This window comes from Rhinatrema bivittatum, chromosome 7 (genome assembly GCF_901001135.1).
Source record: "Rhinatrema bivittatum chromosome 7, aRhiBiv1.1, whole genome shotgun sequence".
NCBI lineage: Eukaryota > Metazoa > Chordata > Amphibia > Gymnophiona > Rhinatrematidae > Rhinatrema > Rhinatrema bivittatum.
In genome coordinates, this window is record NC_042621.1 from 261,057,999 (window position 1) to 261,077,578 (window position 19,580).

A 19,580-nucleotide genomic window follows, 5' to 3' on the forward strand; every position below is an offset into this window, starting at 1 on the left:
AAGGCATTCAGGAAAACTCTTACGCTGTCCCACAAAGAGCTCCCTCTTCCTTCCAATAGTGGGTAAAGAGGATTTTGAACCAGGACTTTGCTCTTGCATGTTTGATAAACGGGCAAGTTTGGAGGTCGAACTGGCAGAGATTTAATTTTAAGTGTCATCGACACGGTACACTGTTTTCAGCAATTAATGAGAAGTTGCCGTCTCCACGATGACTAAAAGTACAGAGGGGTATCACAGAGTGCAAACTTTAGTCATATTAAAGAGAAGTGTTCCTGTGGGCATGATCAGGTGGGGGGGGGGGAGGGAACAGTCCCCTGTGCAAGTGATTTTCAATTGTACCCATGCTAATTTGCCCCACTTAAGCATTGCACGAATAGTAGGTGCAAAACACGAAGACTCTTTTTTATTTTTATTTATTTAATTATTTTCTATACCGACATTCATGACACAAGTCATATCACATCAGTTTACATCAAACATGGGATATTTAACATTAACGATAATCATAGCTAGACAGCTACTGATAAGAGTTAAGGGAAGAGGTAAGTTACAAATGAACGAGGGTTACTGGAACTTGGAGGCTGGAAGAGAATAAGGCACAAATATTTTGCGGCTGCTAATTTTCACATGGAAACAAGGCAGATTCTTTCCCTTTGAAAATCTGCATGAAGCACGTGTGTTAAGAGCAACTACACAGTCCATCTGAACACGGTCCCCTGACAGTATATGCACCTAATAGGCAAATATGTACAGAGAAAAATCCCAAGTGAAATTAATATCAATAAGAAAAAAAATGTAAATCCCACTGAAAACCTGTCAACCTTAAAGCAAACCAAAAATGTTAAGATATGACCTTCTTAGTAGCACGCCAAGACTGCATCTATAAATCAGAAGACTGATGTTCCAGATGATGCTATCAAACTAATCATGAGGTGGGGGCAATATTTTGGAGAGAAGTCCTAGTTTTTGAAATTTTTCATGTACAAAAAATCAATTTAGGCCAAAGTCCACACTTACCTTTTAGAAGTCTTCGTTGAACTTTGCTGAATGACCCAGAACTCCCTGGGAAAGGCTGGAATGGAGTGAACTCAAATTGAAGATATACTCAGATGCTGCAGCATTTCGAGAGCCCCTGGTCTCTGCTTCAGGAAATGTATAATTATGCAGTAGCGTCCTCTGTTCCTTAAATAGTAGTCTTACCAAAAAATCTCAGTTAAAGCTGCTCGGAGTGTCTTCTGGCAGCCTGATGTGTAGGTGTAATTAACGACAATAGTACTCCAAGATGCAGTCTTAGAGTGCTACTATGAAGGTCATACCTTAAACATTTTTGGTTTGCTTTAAGGTTGACAGGTTTTCAGTGGAATTTACATTTTTTTCTTCTTAATAGGCAAATGACAGATGTACCCAAGTGTTATGAGGCACAAGGTCATGGTTCAAATGCAGTCCATGATCAGGAAATGTGCTAAAATCCTGAAATGAACGTCTTATTGCACTTATGAAGCATTCTGAGGCCAAAAACACCTACCGACTTTGTAAAATAACACAGGTAAGTACTGCACATATATTAGACACAAGGTAGCACAGAGAGAAGAGGATGAATTAGCACGAGTTTGAAATCTGTGAGCAATAACACTCAGACGTGTTCAGGCTGCCAAATGTCTGCAATTATCACTCGCAACATGGGTCAAGGCAGAGAAAGGTCCATGTTTAGCTGTAACGCCTCTCGTGAGAGCTGGATGTGGAAACATGGAGCACTGAATGTTCATGAGAATCGAATGCATGATCAGCAATGGGATTTGAAATCTCAACAATAATGTTATCACTCACAGGTTTCCAACTTGTGCTTGTTCAACCACCTGTGTATTTTTAAAATAAGCATGTTAACGTTTAGCTCCTTTCTTTTTCTGTTAGCTGTTCTAACTAAAGTTTCAGTGATGTGAGAGCACATTGTGATAACATCAGGCACTAGTCTAGCTGCCTTCCTACTGCTTTCTGCTTCATGATAAGCTGGCCACACATCAAAGGCGGTCAAGATATGGCCACATGATGCTGACAAATCACAGAGCTCAGGAAAGGGAAAATCAGATGCCATAACTTGAGTTTTTATCAATCAGTTCATACTTTGGGGAAATCATTGGCTCCACACAGATACAATATTTGTCTCCAAAAAGCAATTACATATTTAGGAAACATAGAAACGGGACAGCAAAAGTCAGTATGGTCCATCCACCCAATTAATTTAACTTTACAATTCCCATCACTCCTTCAGAAATGCTGTGTGTTTCTCCCATGCTTTCTTGAATTCAGATACCATTTTCGTCTCCACTCCCTCCACTGGGAGGCTGTTCCATGCATCTACTACCCTTTCTATAAGAAATATTTCCTAAGATTACTCCTAAGTCTACCCTTTGCTCCTTCATCCCATGAGCCCATGTTCTACAGCCCACTTTCCTTTGAAAGAGGCCCACCTCCTGTGCCTTTCCTCTAAGGTATATATGTTTAGATCTTTAAGTCTATTCCCATATGTTTTATAATGAAGATCACTGATCATTTTAGTAGCCACCCTCTACAGCATCTGCAACTGATTTACATCCTTTTGAAGGTAAGGGCTCCAAAATTGTATACAATATTCCAAACGAGGTCTCAGAGACCTATACAGGGGCAATATCACATCCCTTTTTCTGCTCGACATTCCTCTCCCTATGCAACTAATTATCTTTCTGGCTTTTGCTGTCATTTTATCCACCTGTTTTAGCCACTTTAAGACCATCAAATATGATTACCTTCCGATCCCACTCTTCTTTCATGCTTAAAAGAATTTCAACCCCAATACTGTACCTCTCCCTTGAGTTTTTGAAGCCTATATACACAACTCTGAATTTTTTTAGCATTAAATCTCAGCTGCCAGACTCTAGACCATTCCTCGAGCTTCGCTAAATCCCTTCTCATATTTTCCACACCTTCCTGGCTGCCTATGCAGTTGGTATCAAAAGTTACTGATGGAAATATTGAAAAGAACAGGTCCAAGGAACAATCCCTGAGGCACACCGCTAGTAACACAGACCTCCTCAGTGTGAACTTCATTTACCACTAGCCTCTGTCACATCCCACTCAACCAGTTTCTAATCCAGTCACTTGAGTCCATATGAAAAGCGCTCAATTTATTTATAAGTTGCCTATGTGGAACTGCGTCAAAGACCTTACTGAAATCCATCTAGTGCTCTGCCTTGATCCAACTCTCTGGCCGCCCAACTCTCTGGTCAAACCAAATGATTGGTGAATCCATTAATTTGCTTACCACAGAGTAAGACTAACTGGCTTATAGTTCCCAGCCTCTTACTTACTTCCATTTCATAAATAGGAACCACATCCACCCATCGCCAGTCTTCCGGAACAAATCGTGACTCTAAAAAAGCATTGAAAAGATCAGCCAGGGGAACTGCCAAGACTTCTATAAGTTCCCTTAGTACCCTCTAATCTATCCCATCTGGCCTTATCACCTGATCTGCTTTAAGTTTAATTAGCCCTCACAAACACCCTTTCCTGAAAACTGATTGGGTTTATCTTACTTCCAGTCTTATTTGTGTTCGTTTTATGTGGTCCTGCTCCAGGTCCTTCCACGTTGATCACTAAACAGAAATATCTATTAAGCAATTTTGCTTTTTCCTCATCAGCCTCTACATATTCTTCCCTTTCACCTTGAGACTCACAATGCCATTTTTGCACTTCCTTCTATCACTAACTTATCTAAAAAAATTTTTGTACCCCGTTATCATATTTGCTATTTTTTCTTCCATTTGAATTTTTGCATTCCTGATTACCTTCCCAGCTTCTCTTAGCTTTTCCAGATATTGATATCTTTCTTCCTCTTTCTATGATCTCTTGTAGTTTATGAACACCTTTTCTCCCTTACCTTTTCAGCTACTTCTTTAGAAAACCATGACCTCTTTTTCTTCTTTATTTGCTTTCCTAAGAAAAGATCTACTTTAAGTTTTTGACCACTGCTCTTCTGCTTCCCCTAAACTTTCCCTTCCAGCTAACATCTCCTTTTGAAACATCTTTTGTCATCTTCCAACCCAAGTGCAAAAATGCTACAGAAGGCAGCAAAGGGCTTATTATTATTCACCATTAGTAACTGCCAGGGTCGGATTTACACATTTCTACACCCTAGGCCAAAGCACAATTCTGCACCCCCTTCCCCTCAAAAGTTGATTTATAATTTTCAATTTAATATGTAATCCCTGCCGGTTATTCAAAACGTATTTAAACTTGCGACGAGTGAACCCAGAAGCAAAAAAAAAAACAAACAGACCAAAACCAGTAAAATAAAATTTCAGCCCACGGGACCCGCATTGCCCCGCGGAAGTTCTTCTGTCCGACCCGACTTGAAATATTTTGAACCTGACCCGGCCCGCGGATTCAGGTCGGGCCAGCCCGCAAAATGCAGACAATATGCCTCTATAACCCATACGAGGTACGACGATTACGTCTTTGGTCAGTTCAAATTATTCACCCAGATGGCGTATTCGATACAAAAAAACAGCGAATAAAATTGACATAAAATGCAGAAGATTTACATTGATTCTCATCTAACATTATAGAATTTTATTGAAATGTTTTGCATTTTGTATCAAACTTACATTACACCACATTAAATGATGCTGCATAAACAAGCCATAAGTTGTGTATGTTTCATGTTTTGTCATAAAAATCGCAGCCCCCTTATAATTTGGTGAACACCCCCGTTAACTTTTTCTGCTTACGGCTTTCAGCCCTGAGATAACAAAACATTATATAAAAGTAGTAACGATATATTTTACGTACCTATTATCAGTAGATATGTAGAAGACAAGCGATATGAGCGTAATGAATCACTTGGAATCACTATTGTAACGCCAAATCTGCAATTTTCCTTTAACACGTGGTTTACGCTGAGTGTGTGAGAGAGAAACAGCAAATACTTTTTTGCCTGTGACTGAGCAAGACAGCGCAAACTGTAGAGATGGGCAACGTAAATGTACCGCTCAATTTAGTTAAAGTATATGGATGTAAATTTTAAAAACAGCATTTTATATGGCCTTTTCAAAATAACACTGAAAAATGTGTAAATTTTGATTGTTATTTCTGCTGTATATACGGCCCCCTGACTGTTGCGCCCTAGGAAATCCGACCCTGGTAACTGCTCACTCTCTCGCTGTCTCTTTTCAAAAATTTAACACTGCCAAGATGAGAGAAAATCTTTTTTTTTTCTCTTTTCTAGAGCAAATTATTTCCCCTAGAATATCTGAGTAAAAATGAATAACTAGAGATCAGTGGTGATCTCCAGCTGTAATGCAAGCTTCACACTGTACCAACCAGTATAATTCAATTGAGTAGAGGCCACCCTGCACTTAGCGGTGACAGCGCCTACCTGTTCCTGTTGAAAATCCTTCCACAAGGAAATACTGCACCTTGTTACAGTGAATGGATCCCCTGTTACAGTGAACAAACAATTGGCATCGTAAATTGCTTTTCATCTGTCACTTTAAAAATAAGCTTTTGGTGCCCGGCTCTTCCCTGACTACAAATCCAAAATGACCATAACTCACAGCTGCACCACAAAGCAGGAAAGCAGAAGTGATTAACATGCCTGGGTATGTTTTTCAGTGCTGTGCTCTGCACATCTGTCATGTTCTTCTCGTGCTGCAGAATCAAATCCGTGGGCACTGCACTCTTTCAATTAATGAATTACTTTATTGGCTCCAAGGGATCGATCTGCAAATCAGATATCCCTATGAAAATTTCACAATGTCATGTGAGGGAAATAAAAGGCTGGATTTAAAGAGGTGCCAGAGACCCTTTTTTCTAACCCATTTGTCCCCAATGCTGTTCTCTTTTTCTCTTGGTCTTTAGGATTTGAAGGTCTAAGTTTGCAGATGTCAGAAAATGCCATTTCATTCACGGCCTCTTTACTTTCCTATCCGTACGCTCCCAGGTGTCTGATTTCCCTGCTGGGAAAGAGGAGCGGGCAGCTGTACACTTGTTATGCCCTTGGTCCAGTGCTGATTCTTCTGCCTTTGTGCAGCTCTGATGCCCCTTTTCCTCCCGCCCTGCTTCTGACCAGATTCAGAGCTTCTCTGCACCGACACTAACATTATTTACCCACTGCCGAGTGGTGCTCAGCAGAATGAGATTCTGCACACAGTCAGTCAAGACATCCAGGAATCCCTGCAGGGTAAACCTGTGGGTGCCCTTGATTCTTGAGGGCTTGGGCACTGAAAAGAGAAAGCTATTCTTCTAATCCCCCCATCACCCAGCCTTAAAATGGAATGACTAAAAACAAAACTCAGTTAAGCAAATGCTAGGTCAGGGATGGACAACTCTGATCCTCAAGAGCCACAAACAGGTCTGGTTTTCAGGATATCCTCAATGAATATGCATGACATATTTGCAAGCACTGACTACGTTTTATGCAACTATATCTTATGCATATTCATTGTGGATATCCTGAAAACCAGACCTGTCTGTTGCTCTTGAGCATCAGATTTGGCCACAGCCTGTACTAGATTACCTTGGGTTTTTAACAGTAACCAAGACTGCAAAAACAATCCAGTTCTTGCTAATCCCAAAATGTTCACATTTATTGTATCGTGCTACAGCAGTGGACAATCATGCTTACAACCACCTTTCGGGCCGATTCAGTAAAGTCCGCGGGAGAGCGGGCAAACTCGCCTGTGCGCGCGATACAGTATTTAAATGAGGCCCGGTGCTAGAAACAGGCAAAAGGAGGTGCTAGGGACACTAGTGCGTCCCTAGCGCCTCCTTTTGGCCCAGAGCGGCGGCTGTCAGCGGGTTTGACAGCAGACACTCAATTTTGCCGGCATCAGTTCTCGAGTCCGCTGACAGCCACGGGCTCGGAAACCGGACGCCGGCAAAATTGAGCGTCCGGTTTTCAACCCAACAGCCGCAGGCCGACTTCAAATTTTTTTATTTTTTTATTTTTTTTACCCTTCGGGACCTCCGACTTAATATTACCATGATATTAAGTCGGAGAGTGCACAGAAAAGCAGTTTTTACTGCTTTTCTGTGCACTTTCCCGGTGCCCGAAGAAATTAGCGCCTACCTTTGGGTAGGCGCTAATTTCTGAAAGTAAAATGTGTGGCTTGGCTGCACATTTTACTTACTGAATCGCGCGGGAATACCTAACAGGGCCATCAACATGCATTTGCATGTTGCGGGCGCTATTAGGTTCAGCGGGTTGGACGCACGTTTTCCGCCCCTTACTGAATAAGGGGTAAGGGAAAACGCGCCCGTTTGTTTCTTAACATAAAAACAAAAGAATTGCTATACTTCGTCAGACAGAGGGACCATCAAGCCCAGCATCCTGTTTCCAACCGTAGCCAATCCAAGTCACAAGTACCTAGTAAGATCCCATAGAATAGTGAGAAATCCCATGCTGCTAATGCCCAGGGATATGTAATGGCTACCTGGTTATAACAGTTTATGGACATCTCTCCAAGAACTTATCCAAACCATTTTTAAACCCAGCTATGCTAACTGCCTTAACTGCATCTAGCAATGAATTCCAGAGCTTAAGTATGTACTGAGTGAAAAAGAATTGTCTCTGATTTGTTTTAAATGTGCTACTTACTAACTTCATGGCGTGTCCCCTATACTTTGCAGTTTTTGAAAAAGTAAATAACTGATTCACATTTATCCGTTCTATTCCACTCATGATTTTATAGACATCTATCACATCCCCTCTCAGCTGTCTTTTCTCAGAGCTGAACAACCCTAACTTCTATAGCCTTTCCTTTTAGGGGAGCCTTTCTATCCCCTTTATTATTTTGATAGCCCTTCTCGTGCCTTTTCCAGTTCAACTATATCTTTTTTGACATGTGGTGAACAGAACTGCACACAGTACTCTAGATGCGGTCTCACCATGGAGTGATACAGAGGTATTATGACATTCTCCATTTTGTTTCTAATAATTCCTAAAATTATTTTGCTTTATTTTATTTTATTTTTTTTTTACCATCACCACCACACACTGAACCAAGGATTTCAAAGTATTGTCCACGATGACACCCAGATCCTTTGACTGGGTGGTAACTCCCAATATGGAGCCTAACATTATGTAACCCACAGTGTGGGTTACTTTTCTCAAGGTGCATCACTTTGCACTTGTCCACTTTAAATTTCATCTGCCATTTGTTCAGCGTAACCCGCCGAGTACCTTGGATCATGCAGGATATAAATCCACTCAATAAATACATTTGGATGCCCAGTCTCCCAGTGCATCAAGGCCCTCCTGTCATTTCCCACAATCCGCTTGTGACTTAACTCAAAATAATTTTGTGTTCTCTGCAAATCTGATCACCTCACTCATCATTCTCTTTTCTAGATCAGCCCTATTACATCTTCCAGTTTCACTGTGATTTGTTTCAGTTTTTCTGAACCATCACCATTAAATACCATTTCCAGCACAGGTATCTCCCCTCAGTCATGAGGTTTTGCCTCTATAGCCAGCTTCTTTTCAAATTCTTTTTGCCTGCCTTACCAATGTTTTACATCTAACTTGCAAATGCTTATTCTTTTTCCTATTTTCTTCAGATGGATCCTTTTTCAAATTTTTGAAAGAAGTTCTATTGGCTAAAATAGTCTCTTTCACCTCACCTTTTAACTATGTTAGCAGTCATTTGGCCTTCCTTCCACCTTTTTTAATGCGTGGAATACATGTGGTCTTGCTTCTAGGATAGTATTTTTAAACAATGTCCATACCTGACGCAAACTCTTAACCTTTGTAGCTGCACCTTTTAGTTTTTTCCTAACTGTTTTCCTCATTTTATCGAAGTCTCCCTTTTGAAAGTTAAATGCTAGAGCAATAGATTTACTTAATGTCCTCCCTCCAGTCATTAAGTCAAATTTGATCGTATTATAATCACAGTTGCTGAGCAGCCCTACTATCATCACTTAGAACATAAGAACATAAGATATGCCTGACTGGGTCAGACCAAGGGTCCATCAAGCCCAGTATCCTGTTTCCAACAGTGGCCAATCCAAGTCACAAGTACCTGGCAAGTACCCAAATATTAAATAAATCTCCAGCTGCTATTGCTTATTAATTATTAGCACTTTATGGATTTTTCCTCTAGGAACTTATCCAAACCTTTTTTAAACCCAGTTACACTAACTGCCGTAACCACATCCTCTGACAATGAATTCCAGAGCTTAACTTCTCACACCAAATCTTGGGATTAGAAAGGGAATGGTGAATAAAATGGAAAATGTTATAATGCCTCTGTATCGCTCCATGGTGAGACCGCACCTTGAATACTGTGTACAATTCTGGTCGCCGCATCTCAAAAAAGATATAATTGCAATGGAGAAGGTACAGAGAAGGGCGACCAAAATGATAAGGGGAATGGAACAACTCCCCTATGAGGAAAGACTAAAGAGGTTAGGACTTTTCAGCTTGGAGAAGAGACGGCTGAGGGGGGATATGATAGAGGTGTTTAAAATCATGAGAGGTCTAGAACGGGTAGATGTGAATCGGTTATTTACTCTTTCAGATAATAGAAAGACTAGGGGGCACTCCATGAAGTTAGCATGTGGACATTTAAAACTAATCGGAGAAAGTTCTTTTTTACTCAACGCACAATTAAACTCTGGAATTTGTTGCCAGAGGATGTGGTTAGTGCAGTTAGTATAGCTGTGTTTAAAAAAGGATTGGATAAGTTCTTGGAGGAGAAGTCCATTACCTGCTATTAAGTTGACTTAGAAAATAGCCACTGCTATTCCTAGCAACAGGAACATGAATAGACTTAGGGGCAGATTTTCAAAGGGATACGCACGTAACCCCAAAATCCTGCCCCTGCGCGCGCCGAGCCTATCTTGCATAGGCCTGGCGGTGTGCGCAAGCCCCGGGATGTGCGTATGTCCCGGGCTTGTAAAAAGAAGCGGTGGCGAGGCCGGAGCCTCCAGGCACAGCGGCCAGGCCGTCAGCTTTGTCAGCTTCTCCAACAAAGGTAAGGGGGGAGTTTAGGGAGTGCTGGGGGGGGCAGATTAGGGAGGGGAAGGTGGGGGGAGGCAGAGGGAATGGAGGAAGGCTGTGTGGCTCGGCGCACACAAGTTGCACAATTGTGCACCCCCTTGTGCGCATCAACCCTGGATTTTATAACATGCGCGCGGTTATGAAATCGGGCGTGGATTTGTTCGCGCCGGGTTGCGCGAACAAATCTACACCCGCGCGCAGGTTTTAAGATCTGCCCCTTAGTTTTTGGGTACTTGCCAGGTTGTTATGGCCTGGATTGGTCACTGTTGGAGACAGGATGCTGGGCTTGATAGACCCTTAGTCTGACCCAGTATGGCATGTTCTTATTATTAAGTCTAAAATGGCTCCTCCTCTCGCTGGTTCCCAGACAGGCTGCTACATGAGGCGGTCATTTATTTTACCTACCTAGCATGTCCTGATGTGACATTTCCCCAGTCAATATGCAAGTAACTGAAATCTCCAATTATTGCTGCACTACCAAATTTGTTAGCTTCCCTAGTTTTTGTTAGCATTTCATCATCCATCTGTTCATTTTGGTCAGGAGGATGGTAGTATACCCCACTGCTATATTCTTCCCCATCACACAAGGAAGTTCCACTCATGAAGATTCTACTTTGCATTTACGTCTTCTGCAGGATCTTTATCCTGTTGGGCTCTATGCCATCCCTACCACAAAGCATCTCACCCCTACCAAGTTGATCCACTCTTTCATTGCAGTATAATTGTACCTTGGTATAGCAGTGTCTAGTTGGTTATCCTCCTTTCACTAGGTCTCTGAGATGCCAATAAGTCTATCTTTTCATTCGGTGCCATACACTCTAATTCTCCCATCTTACTTTTTAGACTTCTGGCATTAGCGTACAGACATTTCAAGGTATGTTTTTAATTTGTATACACAACTTTCCTAGCAGTTAACAGGGATTAATTTGGAATCTTTTAACTCTATGTTCTTTTCTTATAGGCAAATGGGTTACTTTTGCTTTTATTTTAACCTCACTCTTATTTCTTGCGTATCCTTTGAAGATACCTCCCTCCTAACCATGCGCTGCTGAGTGACTGTCGGCTTTCCCCTTTGTTCAGGTTTAAAAGCTTCTCGCTCTCCTTTTTTTTTTTTTTTTTTTTTTTTTTTTTAAAGGTTAGCGCCAGCAGACTGGTTCTTCCCTGGTTAAGGTGGAGCTCGTCCTTTCAGAATAGGCATCTCCCCCTTCTCCAAAATGTTGCCCAGTTCTTAACAAAAAAATTAAAGCCCTCTTGCCTGCCCCATCATCGCATCCACGCATTGAATCTGAAGCATTGCGGTTTTGCTTTCATCCTTCCATGAGACAAAGATGGCAAAGGATACTTTGCTTCACTCACAAAGTATCTCCCCATAGGGGAACGCCAAAACCCCCGTCTGAACTCTTGGCATTGACTATTATGCAGAGAAGGACAAAAAAAGGAGAGGAAACAGAAAGGGAGTTCTAAATTCAAAGAAGAGAAAAGTACAAAAAAAGAGGGGGACAGCTATAGCCCAGTATTCTGCTTCTGTGATTCCTGCTTGACTGTGCCAAAGTCTGAGGCTCCCTACTACAGCCTGTCAATAACGTACAGTAGGAATGTGGCGGTTTCCATTCCAAGCACGTAGGCACACTCACAACTGCAGTAACATAATCTCAAGGCGACCCCAATTATGGGAATTTAAAAAACGCAGAGAAACACTCTTTATTCAAACAGACAGCGCCAAACTCATGAGCAGCGAGGCACACTGCAGCCAACCTAACAGGATCTGACAGGTTTCAAGAGCCAGCCTACCCAGCATCAGTCCCTCTCCAGCAACAGCAGCTGGAAAACAACAAAAGGAAAAACAGGCCCACTCCAGCTGCAGCACCTGGGACCTGCAAGAACTTGGGGGGTTCCAATGTCCTCTTCCGTCCTGCTCCCAATACTGGCACCTGAGGATGCACCAAGCCTCCAACCTAGGGACCAGCTTTAAGTTTCAGGAAAAAAAAAAAAGTGCAAAAGGCTTGCAAGTCAATTTGAGTACAAAACTTAAAGAGCGCATCTTTTTTCCCTAAGACTCTAATGTCCTGCCATGACAGGAAAGCAAAAATAAATTCCACAAAAAAAAAAAATAAATAAAAAATTCTGCAAAGCAAAATCTTCTGCAAAAAACACACACCATGGGACTTTTTCCTAAATTTGAGAACTGGGAAAACAACCCACCATACACCCTTAAAATTCTCCATGCAGACCTTTCACACATTTTCTTTTGCTCTCTGTAATCAAGTGATCTGCCTGTCAGCTCTTCAGGGGTAGGAACCCATCATTTTCTTCCCATTCCCCAGAGATAAGGCATGAAATGAAGACATCATTTTCAGTCTTTATTCACAGTGCTCTCTCTCTCAGAGGTGAATTTTAAAAGTCATATCCGACTCAAATAACGTTACCAAGTGACGCTCTCACCCTATCAGTTTGCTGAAGTGGATAAGGGTTGTGCTTATTTATTTATTTACAATCATTTCGATTCATTTCTCTTCCAGCGAGAACCTCATGCTTCTTTCACAGGATTTAACAGTTATTAATCCACCACAAACTGTTCCTTGAGACTTGCTGAATCACTGTTTCACCCAGCCATAATGTGCAGCAGCCCTTCCACTCCTACTGTCTCCCTCCACCAAAGTAAGATCCCATTTCACAGCTGCAGCTGCTTACACAACAAGACAGGAAACCAATGTCCTCTTCCATTATTAATGGCCTTGCCGCAGCCCTCTCACTTTCTAGATCCTATTCCGGACTCTACTTTCTGCACAGTCAGTAGCTCACAGACATGGAGATAAGAAAGCAGGGTTAAAGCATCAGCATAGTGGGAAATTTCAGATCCATAACCTCTTGCTTCTGGGGGTGTCCCTCTGGCTTCCGTTACAAGCAGTAATCCTCTGTTCACAGAACACATGGAAGAGCGTTTTACCTATCTTTGCAAATTTTGCAAGCACGTAAATGTACACGGGGGAGATACGACTGCTTCCAAGCAAGCGCAACTTCCCATGCATGCGTCTTGGCGCATCCCGGCGGTACACGCAAATTTTCGAGGCAGACTTCTAAACATGAGCCCTCTTTGAAAATTCAGGCTAAAGTCAATGGTTACAAAGCAGCCGTAGAATTCAGCTTTATGCAGGCTGCTGAAAATTACCTTCTAGGAGGCCAGATTTCAAAACTGTCCGTGTTACATCATTTGTGCGCAGAAGCGGGCCCATGGAGATTTATGCAGGAGCACGTGCTGACACGTGTGCACATTCTAGCATGTCCTCAGCAGGCCCAAAACCTAGGAGGCTGCTCACCAGCCTGATAATCCACGGTGAACTGGAAGCTTAGCACTTTCGATGCTCACTCTTCAGTTGACCAGCTGCAGAACTTAACGCAGAAAGCCAAAAAAAAATATCAGAGACATCTAGAGCCATTACCTAACCCTCCCATCACAAGGCTTCTCTTGACCGAACTGTGTCAGTTTACAGGCACAGCCCCACAGCAGTGTTCTAATTCCACTAGAACTGCCCAATAAACTTGCACCAATGCTACACAATATTCCAATCTCTTTTGCCAAATGGACCCTGATAAAGCTTTATCCCTAAAATAAGCTAAATAATAGGCCACATATATAAGAGGAGTAGTTTCCTTGCAATATATTTCATAAATATCTCTTCAACAAGTCCAAGGATACCATATATTTCACTATAGGAAAGTTAATTCTAAGATTTTAAGGAATTTTCCAAATTTTTCAATCTAGGATTCAAAATTAAATTTTCTTAAATTAGAACAGAATTAGCCATTTGTATTGCAGCCACTCGATCCTCAAGTTTCTGGATTTCATTCAACATAAGACCAATTGTTTGTGATCATAATCAGAAACTATTAAAGGTGCACAACTGTCTGAAATGAAACCGGAAATTTTAACAAAATTTCCCTTTTGTTTCAATTCGTTTTAAAAACAGAACAAAAGAAAACCAAATGACATTCCTTTTATTTTTTTTTTTTATTTACTTTTACAATTTTGCTGACACCAACATGAAAAACTTCCTCCTGATGCCCCCCCCAGCCTTAAATCCTTTTATCGTATTTATCTTTTTCTTCACGTGGCAGGAGTGCTCCCTTGAAACGCCTGCCCTGCTGCGGGGACGCTTAGAAACGGCACCAGCAGACCGAGGTCAGTGCCATTGTTAATTTATTCCAAACAAAATGACAGCAGCCAGCTCAGACAAAGTTAATAAAGGTGTTGTCTTTGTTAGCACCGCCGGCCGCAGCAGCCTGCGACCGGGGCCGGGCGTCATGGCCACCGTCCGCGGCGGGCCACAACCAGGGTCGGGCCGGCGGTCGCGGCAAAAATAACATACCCGAGGCGTCAGGCTTCGTCGAGGGCTCCTGCGGTAGCAGGCAGCCCTCTTTGGTTTCCTCCTGCGGCCGCTGCTCGGCCAGGCTCAGCCGCATGGTTCCTCGGCCAGACCGGCTCCTCCCTCACTGCCTCTACTAGAGCCACGTGGCTGATGAGATTTCTTAAAGGAGTCATGACAGGAAATAGTCATGGCTCCTCCTGAGACTCCTCCCTTGACTTCCTGTACTTAAGGCAAGGTCTGATCCTCAGACCTTGCCTTGGTATCAAGGTTCCTGGCTGGGTTTCGTCCTGAGCTTCGTGTTCCTGGTTTTTCGTCCCGCTCTGCTTCCCTGCTCCGTTGAATCGACTCTTGGCTTCTGACCTCTGGATCGGCATTCGTGTTTCCGTGGCTTGATCCTGGTATGGCTTGCGACCCTTCTCCTGATTTTTCCTGGACTGGCTTCGGACCCTTCTCCTAATTTGATCCTGGACTGGCTTTCGACCCTTCTTGTGTACCGAAACCTCGGACCGGCTCTGGACTACTCTGTGACTCCTTCTTCAGACTACTACGACCTGCTGGAGGCGCCAGCCGTCTGGAATCCATGACTCGCAGGAGACGCCTGCATCCAGACCTTTCTTTAGTCTTCAGGGGAGTCTCCTAAGTCCCAGCGGCCGGGTCCCTACGGGCTCCTCCTGGGGGGATCACGAGCTTCCAGGGTGAAGTCTTCTTTCAACAGCTACAGCATTTGGCCTCGCCCTTTAACGGTAGAGACCTAGGGAGTTGTTTCCTTTTATATATTAAAGGTGCATATATATATATATATAATAAGAGGGTTCAGGGAGATCAGAGGGGATATGCCTGGGAGGGTTTTTTCTGTCTCTGAAAAGGTCTAATATATATGTTTTTGTTTTGTTTTGTCTGTCCTTTTGGGTTTTTTAAATATTTTTTAAATTGTTTCATTTTTTTCTCATTTTAAATTAAAAAAAAAAAAAAGAAATAAAAACCAAAAAAAAAGAAATAAAAAATTAAATGAAAAATGAAATGAAACGAAAAAAATGTCTGTGCACACCCCTAGAAATTATAGGCTCAAAGAATGAAAATGCTACTATATATATATGAAACAGAAAAGAAATCTTCGGATTTGAGCTTTTGAGTTAGGGGCCTTATTACCCTTTTAAATGTAATGTTAAAATATTTACAATAATTTAAGCAAAAGATTTGTAAAGGAGCTCCATCACTGGCCCATGCTGGATCAAAACTTGCTAGTCTCAGCTGCACTAAAGTAACTATTGAAGGAACTAAAGTGGAAAAATTTGCCTATTTACTGGTGTGTCTGGATTCACAAGGTCAGAGGGTGTAACATAAAAAAGAAAACCATATATATTGATGGTAACAAGGCATTTTTTATATTACTGCTTTTAATTTTTGGTGAATAAGTGCATCAATACAAAGTAAAGAAGAATGAGATAAGACATATTACAGAGTAATACAGGATCTGGCAAAGTAAGTGCAATTTTATAGTCTCTTAAAAAGAAAAATATGCAATTCATATCTGTCTTTTGAGTCTATCCTAGTTCATTGTAAAGCACATTACTCTTCATCATCTATTCATCAGCCAATTGCCCTAGTCAGCACTCTTCCACATCTTCATGCTTGTCTCCTGTTCTCTCCTCGCTTATTCCCACCAGCCTCTTTAACTATTTCAATCTTATGGTCGCAATCATTTGCTGCTGTATTTCTCCCCACATCCTCCTCTTTAGTTATCTCCTCCTCTGCTTTCTCTTCTCTCTAAGAAGCTTCAACATGCCACCTATCGCACTGATCCCGTTTGTACTTCTATTTTTCTTATGCATGTTCACTCTTCCTTTTATTCCTTCTTTCCTTAACTCTTTCCTAGCATTTGATACAGCTCCTGATCGCTTCAAAACTGCAGTGGTTTGTTCCATCTTAAAAAGTCCTTCCTGGATCCTGCTTCTAACTCCTTTTTTTTTTCCTTTCTAAAACTATGGAACAAGTCATGTACAAGCAGTCTGATTTCTTTCTGCCAATGCAATAGGCTCCTTTCAGGCCGGTTTCAGACACCACCACTCTACTAAAACTACCCTCCTCTGTCTCTTCAATCATCTTCACTTCTCATCAACATCCCACTTATCTACTGTGCTTATCCTTTTGGGTCTGTTGGTGGTCTTCAACAGCAGGCCATCAAATTCTCTTGTCCATTTCAGCATCACTTGGCATCTCTGGTTCTGTCCATTGTTGGATTTTGTAGGCAACATACTATGTGCAATCCCCTGGTCAGCCACTAGATGGCCCTAGCTCCCTATCATTTAAGAATTTGCTATTTAGAACAAAAGGGATACCACTGTTCAGCACATCCCCCAGAGGCCGTCTGTAGTGGGTGAACCTTTGGCACATAAGTAGAAGATAGGAGTAGGACAGGAGTGGCATTTTTAGTTCAGCTTTTGGAGAGTAAGGACTGTCCAAGATTGTTCCTTTAGAGTGAGGCCTATTTCCCTCACTGATTTATATTTTGGATGCTATTCCTTCCTAGGCACTCCTGGAGGTTGGTCTCGTTTTAGAAAAGAGATTTTGGTTAGTGTCTTGCTAATTTTTTGAGAATTTCACTGGCGGGAAACCTGGTCATTTTGGGATGGCAATTCCCCAGGACACTGAAGATCTGACAGAACCCTGTCTAGGAGAGAGAGACGATCTGCAACGACAGTGGTTTCCCTTCAGAGAGGAGTTTTGGCTGCTAGAAACTGATACTATTTTGTTTGGCCGGAGGTTTTTTTTGTCCCCCCCCCCCTCCTTACCTGGAGCTAAGCTTGAAGAGCACAGTTCTGAGCTTTACCCATCCTCCAGAGAGATCACAACTATAAGGAAGAAGGTAGAGCGATTTGGAGACCCTCCATAGGATCTCCATCCCGGGACACATATGTAGACAGAGAAGGAAAACAACTCTGGACTCCAGTAGGATTGTTCTACGCATTGAGGGGACTCCTCACAGAGTAGGGCTTTTCCTCAGAGTCGACTCAAGTCAGGAGTGGTAGGAATCACCAGAGGAACCAGATATAGGGACACTTACACGAAGAGAGTGGACCTACAGCTGTAGCTTCAGTTTATTGATAATTGGACATTGATTTAACTATTTACAAAAATTAGTAAAATATTATTTGAACACCCCATCTCATCAGTCCAAAGTTCTTCAGCATCACAGCCACGGAGACAATGAAACACACATGAGAGTCACACCATCTCCTGGGCCAAGGTGGTCTGCCTTCACCCCCATAGAAAGAACTCACACCTTGGGAACAAAGGAGAAGGGAAAGAGAGTTGAGAAGACAGCCCAGTTACAAATTCTTTTGTGTACCCTTGGAAACAGTGACAATCCAGGCCAAAGTGTTACATGTGATAAACTATTTAAGCTTAGACTATATCCAGGTATCTCAGTTTAAAAACTCCTACCTTTTGTCCTTGTTAAGGGACATCTATTACAGTAAATATCTTACAACAAACATAATGGTTACCAGATACAAAACCCTTACACATTCAGCAATTAGCTCACATAAGAAAAATATACTTTCATGTGCTTATAAATTAATAAGTTACTAAAATATCAAATTATTTTAACCTTGCACTTTACCAAAGTAAAGCAGTCTAACTATCCCAGCTTTATTGAGATAAAAGAGCCCAAACCTTATCAGTGCAGGAGACGCCGAACTCCGGCATGAGGCCTGGGGCACAGTGGAAGGCCTGGCGACCGCCACAGCGGGATGCCAAGGCCTGGAGGAACTCGCGGCTGCCGCTGGGGAGGCCGACCCGTGACCTGCAGAGGAGCTAGCAAGGTGAGCAGGCCCGTGCGCGGGCCGGGCGCACAACATGTACTTGTCAATAATTCCTTCTCTCCTTGATCTCCTCTGTCCAGGCATGTTTCTCAAGATCAAGTTCTTGGGCCCTTGCTTTTTTCTATTTATTCAGTTCCTCTTTTGGGTATTCGTATCATCCTTTTGTTGATAACTCACAGATTTGTCTCTCTTTTTCCACTATTATTCTTCTGTTTCTACTAACTTTTCCTCTTACCTCTCTACAGGAAGCCTCCTGGATGTTCTCTTGTTTTCTTGCACTTAACCCTGCTAAAACTGAAGTTCTTTATTTTCTAGCTTCTTCTCATATCTTCCGACTTTCTTTCTATTGACTCTTCCCACAAAATGCCTCAGTATTATCGCTGGCACTTCCTTATCTTGTCATTCTCATAATTCCATCCTATGTTTTTTCTTTACTATTAGTTACACAGAATCTATAAAAATGTTGCTTTTCTTACTTCTGCTGTCTTCTGCCACATGCCATCGTTTGCTTCCCCTATCCAAGCCAACTTCTTCAAAATTCGGCTGAGAGTCTGCTCTACTGCCTTCCACGCTGCTCTCAGATTGATTTCCTGTTGTGGGGGCACTGCTTTAGCTCCCTATAAAAAAACCATGCCGTGGTCCAACTCCTAATTCTCATCTGCAAATGCATTCATGACCTTGCGTATCTATCACTCTGATCTTCTCCACTGTAGGTGATCTCACACTCTTTCCACAATTCCACAATCTTCACTGCGTCCATGCACTAGACAAGCAGCCTCTTACTTTCATGCCTTTTCTTTGCTGGCATCAGATCTTTTGAACAAACTTCCCTCTCATGTCTAAGATGCCACCTCTCTCTCTGTCTTTAGGATTAAATCTGAAAATATATTTTTCCCAACTTATTTTCCCTGATAATTATTTGCATGCTTGTTTCCTGGTTCATTTCCAAACTGCTCCATACCGATCCTCTTATTGAGAGGCGCACTGGTTAGGGCACCATATAAGAATCGTAAAAGAATAAATATAGTGTATACACCTGTAATCTACAGTGCCTGGAAATTGTCAGCACTGTTTAACACATGAAAAGCTTTTAAACAGAAAGTTATGCTTTGTTTATTGAAATGCAGGGCACGCTATAGTCCCCATTCAGCTTTCTCTCAAATGAGCTTTAAGTGCATATCTGTCTGACAGAGTCTACGTGCTCCAAAACAGAAACTCGTAAATCGACCGGAAAACTAAGCAAGATAAAAAGCACTAAATTAACCCCAGTGAAAAGAGAGAAGATAATTTAAATGTTACTTAAGGATAAAAAAAAAAAAAAAGAAGAAGAAAAATTAGGAGTCCCAGCGGCGGAGC

At 42.1% G+C, this 19,580-nt stretch overlaps 1 protein-coding gene across 4 annotated transcripts in view; it reads right to left on the reverse strand.

The window, feature by feature from the left end:
• LOC115095861 (zinc finger matrin-type protein 4-like) overlaps positions 1-19,580 on the reverse strand; it is a 354,259-nt gene that overhangs the window by 241,390 nt on the left and 93,289 nt on the right. The window lies entirely within an intron of this gene.